This window comes from Bidens hawaiensis, unplaced genomic scaffold, assembly GCF_021521415.1.
Source record: "Bidens hawaiensis isolate Kalapana, Puna unplaced genomic scaffold, B.hawaiensis_p1.1 tig00005943_1, whole genome shotgun sequence".
NCBI classification, from domain to species: domain Eukaryota; kingdom Viridiplantae; phylum Streptophyta; class Magnoliopsida; order Asterales; family Asteraceae; genus Bidens; species Bidens hawaiensis.
Genome location: NW_027491392.1, coordinates 558,684 through 563,966, shown reverse-complemented (window position 1 = coordinate 563,966; position 5,283 = coordinate 558,684).

Sequence of the window (5,283 nt, the reverse complement as noted above, 5' to 3'; positions counted from 1 at the left end):
TTAGAAATGATATGATCAAGAATTTAATTTGTAATTGTTGTTTGTTTAAAAAGTTGTAGTTTGTACTTGAATTATTTTTAAATTATTAAATAGATAGTGAAACTTATATTGTGCATGATAGTAACCTTGAGAGTTGTGACAATCAGTTCGCGCCCCGACATTTCCATCGTAGGTTGGGGTGTGACAGATTGGTATCAGAGCCGAAAGTTTAAGATAGGTCGTCAGAAATTGCCTTAGACTCATGTTTAGGAACCCTATACGTGCCTATCTGTTTACCTTTATGTGTTCAAATTAAATTGTTACAGCTTTCTTAGATTATTTATTATCTATTGTATTGTTATGCAGACATACACACAAACTCCGAGGCTATGCCTCAACATTCAAAGAAAACTTTTTGAAATTAGATTGCTTTTATTTATGGGAAATTACATAAGAATTCCCACATGTTGTTTTACTCGTTAACCTTAAGGCTAGGTTATGTGGCATGTCCTTATGATAAATGAAAGGGGAAGAGAAACTGTGAGTTGGGCACTGGCAAAACGGTTCCAAGAACCAAAGGTAAGACGCTATTCCTTACCTGGGTGTTAACCTGACCACAGTACTCAACCCTATGGACCCGAACAAGACCCATAAATGCCATATGACCAACACCTTAGGTTAATTTTAACCGAATTCACAGTGATTCGTGGCTAAACTCGGTTTTCCCGATTATTGTGTTCCATTATTTAAATGGTTAGTTGGGTGAAAAATCCATGGAACCCATTGGCACTCCTACTATTCATTTCTTAACTTGATTTTGTATTTTTGTTGGAGTAATCAACGTGGTGATTCACAAGGTTCTCCGACTACCCATATTTATTTCGATAGTTCGTTATTTGGTTTGGTCGGTTAAAACGTCGTGTAACGCTCATTGAGCCGACAAACTTCATTGCATTGTTAATTCGTTAATTAGTTGGGACAATCGAATTGCCATGTAACGCTCATGGGCTGTCCAACTCAGTTGTTTTTCGTTAGTGTAACATCCCGTTTCTCGGGTTTCGGTTAATAAATGAAAGTATGGGTTATTAGGAGTTGGGCTAGTGTTGGGTCAAATGGACATGGGTTATGGACTTGGGTTATGAAAAAAAGAGGAAAGGACCATGGGCTTAAGCCCATGATCCATATATATATAAACACTTAATACCCATTTTCTTTCATTCACACATATTCCATACACCTCTCAAAACACAAAATTAAGCTCTCTCTCTCTAGCCGAAATATAGAAGAAGAAACGGATCCTGACCGAAGGTATGATAGTATTTTGTTGTATGAGCTTAAATCCGTGAGATATAAAAACGAAACGACGAGCCGACACCGTTAAACCGTTTAAGTCACGAGATCCGGGTGGAATTGGGTATAAACCGAACCTATGATAAGCTTAGGGGTCACCCTAGCTCAGATCTGGATCAAACGAGACGAAAAACGGTGGAAAACGAGCTAGATCTCGTTTTTCCAGTGAAACAACGTTTTTCCGGCTTTGGCGCCGCCGGAAAGGCGGCTGGTACGAGGTTAGCGTGTCAGAGAATGTTTCCGACATTCTCTGACCTAACCCTAATTCGCTAAGGGTAACTAGCGAAGTAGATGTGATTCGCCAGCCGATTCGCTAAAGAAAGATTAGCGAACTGGCATGTAATTCGTTAAGGAAATAAGGGCGAACTAGGCCATTCGCTAAGGCCATTCGTTAAGGGAGGGACGAATGAACCCCGTTCATTATAGGGTTCATTCGTTGACCAGATCAGTTCGTTAAAGTTCAATTCGCTAAAGGGACCAGTTCGTTAAGATGCCTGATTCGTTACAAAGGCAGATTTGCTATAATGGGTAATTCGTTATGAATTCCCATTCGTTATGGACTGAGTGACGAGTCAGAACTTTGAAAGAATGAGAGAATGGTCTTAGAAAAGAATGATTTAATTACAAAGAAGCCCTTGAACTTTTAAGTAGCAAATTATCTAATGATTCAAAATCATAATAGAAAATGTGATAAGACAGCTCGACCCCTGCCAGGGGCTCTGCCCCTTGGACCCTGCAGGCTGCCGCCCCTAGACCCCGCTGCCAGGGGTGCTGCCCCCGGACCCCCGTTCGTTGAGGGTTATAATTAAACTAGAAAGACGATGTGTGTAGTGATAGTTTATTGATGCGTATAATTATTATACAGTTAGTCGTGCACAACTCAAGAAGGGAATAACCGTAAATGGTGAACGCAACCGCATCGAGGTGAGTTTCTAGCCCCCACTTCCTTGTTATGTTTTCGGGGCTGTGTGCATACTCGATGTGATAGTTAATACACTTACCTTAAGTGGTAAGTGTATGCCCTATATGAATTATGTATGATGATTTCTTGACGGTGCATGAACGATCTTCAGATATTGCATGGACCGTTAGGTGGTAGTTAAAGATATGATTGATATGTATGATGTAAGATATGATGCATGTATGAATATATGATGCATGCATAATGTATGTAAGTTATGTCGATGGTACGTGAACGCTCTTCGGAGATTGCACGTATTGTTAAGGAAAGTATGAAAGAACAGGAATGGTACAGTTGCATTTAAAAAGAGACCAGACCCTTATAATATCTGTGATGGTAGGGACCAGACCCTAATAATATCTGTGATGGTAGGGACCAGACCCTCATAATATTTGTGATGGTAGGGACCAGACCCTAATAATATCTGTGATGGTAGGGACCAGACCCTAATAATATATGTGATGTTGGGGACCAGACTCTTATAATATCTGTGAGGTTATAGGGCGGAAGGCTCTTTAAATAAGATGGTTAGTTATATATGAAGAGTAAGTATGATCAATGTACACCCCTTCGGGCACGTGTGCAAATATGAGAACAGATTGTACGTTGTAAGATTAACTAGAACTCACTCAGCGTAGCTGACTTTTAGTATGCACGCAGGTGAGTAGATTGAGGCAGCTTGCATAAGAGGAAGCACATGGCATGGACTTAAAGAAGCTGGCATCTCAAGGAAGTGTTATGTTATTTTAAAGACAATGTTTTATGTTAAATAATTTGGAATGATCGTTAAGACAAGAAATATGGTTATGTAATGAAATGGTTTGAATGTTTTTAATATTCCGCGAATGAAATGATTAACGAATCAAATCAGACCACGAACCAGATGGTCAACAAATCAGTCAACGAACCAGTCAACACAAACGAAATTTCTAATTTAATCATGAAGTGCAAGCTTAGCGAACTAAAGTTTCTTGTAACGAATTAGATAACAAACAGGTAACGAATTGAATAAGGAACAGGCTATAGTTGATAGCGAATCAACCTATAACGAATCAGATAGTTACAACCGTTTGTAACAAACTCTGACACCTAATGCCACGTGGCAAAGTTTGTTATAACACAATTTCCAAAGTGGACACGTGTCACGCGAATCTATTGGACACGAATCGGATTTAGTAATGAATTGGTGACGAATCACTTAGAAATCTATAACGAATTAAATAGATCAGGTAACGAATCAAATATATCAGGTAACGAATCAACATGAATATGATAACGAATCACCATCATGTTCAAATCTTCAAATATTCAAAGAAAATTTCCAGATTTTCTGAGAATGATGAACATCAACCCAGAAACCCAGAAGATCAAATTTGTAATACAAACTCAATTCCAAATCAAATCGCACAAATAGCCAATCAAAACACTCGAAAACACCACGCGAATTCAATTCAACCTCGCTCGTAACTCAATTAATCATCAATCAAACCCAATTTGACCAAAACAATCCTCTGTTTTCAGCCAAAAACAGATCCAATCCCTATTCAATCCAAAACCAAAACACAGTCCAATTCCGATTATTCAATCCTTACACTACCTTAACCGACCTCAAATCCAATCCATACATTCCATAATTCAACCAATTATCCTCAAATTGATCAAAATTCAATCAAACAGAACATACTAATAACAATTATCTGTCTAATAAAACAAATAAACAATCAAATCAAGCGTAATTGAGCCCCGAAAGCTCTGATACCACTTGTTTGAACACGGATCTAATACGTTAACTATAAACAGATCTCAGATCTGTATGAATACTATTAATCCTATATCACAGATCTAGAACATAATTACGTTTGATTATATATGTTATATGTTTTATGTATTATCAGTATTAGTGTATGTATGTATGAATAATGTTAAGATGAAGATCGAGAGCGATTTGGACAGAGTTTTGTTAATTATCTCTCAAAACTTAAATTAAACGTGAACTGTGTTCACCTATAAATAGAAGATGGGGTTAGTTCGTTAACATCCCCTAACGAACTAACACCCAACTCGTTACATACATTAAAGTTAAATAACCATAACGAATCACCCCCTGATTCTTTAACATCCCCTAACGAATCAGGAGAGAATAAACTTAAGTCTTAGTTCGCTAAACAACATTAGCGAACTAGACCTTATATTAGCGAACAAACAAGTTAACTTAATTGTTTATTACATTAAATAAAACGTCAAATACGTTTAAGATAAATACAAAGACTCGAGACGCAAAACCGTGCACTAACAACAAGCTTGTGAGAAAAGTTTGTGTACCTCAGGAACGACAGAGGTAGGTGTAGGTGTTCTAGTAGCATGGCTTGATGAGGTGCGTGCTTCATTTGAAAAGGCCATTCCAGCAAAGGTTAGAGGATTCTTTAGTTCTTCAATTTGGTCATCCTTCCAATCTGGTTGAGTTGCTTCAGCTGTTCTTGTAATCATAGCCTTTGAGCTCGACTCGAAGTTTTCCTTGGATGAGCTTCCTTGACCAATTCTTGGGACTCTTGACTTCGAGGAGTAACTTGAAACTTACTTCTTGTCATGTCTTTTAGCACCCTCATTGTCAGACATCTCGGTGATCTTGATATCATTTATAGCCATTGGTGGATTGGTGCATTCTCTTGCAAAGTGACCCGATTCATTGCAGTTGTAACAACGGATCTTTTATTTCTCCAACCCAATGCTCTTCCCGTCAGAATCTCTAAAATTGTTCTTCCCGTACTTTTTCATGAAGTTAGATGGTCAATGAACAGCATGGCCATCTGGTACTTTATGTCCATTTTCTTGAGAACCTTCTTGTTGATCTCAGGAAGGTCTCCTTGCTCAAAGAAAGGAGGAAGAAAATTTCCTTGTAACGACTCCTCATGGCTTGCCATAAAGGCGTGGAGCAGTGCCACATTGGAGTCATCAGCTGAAATAGTTTGGGGAGCAGGATGAGCTTGATTGCT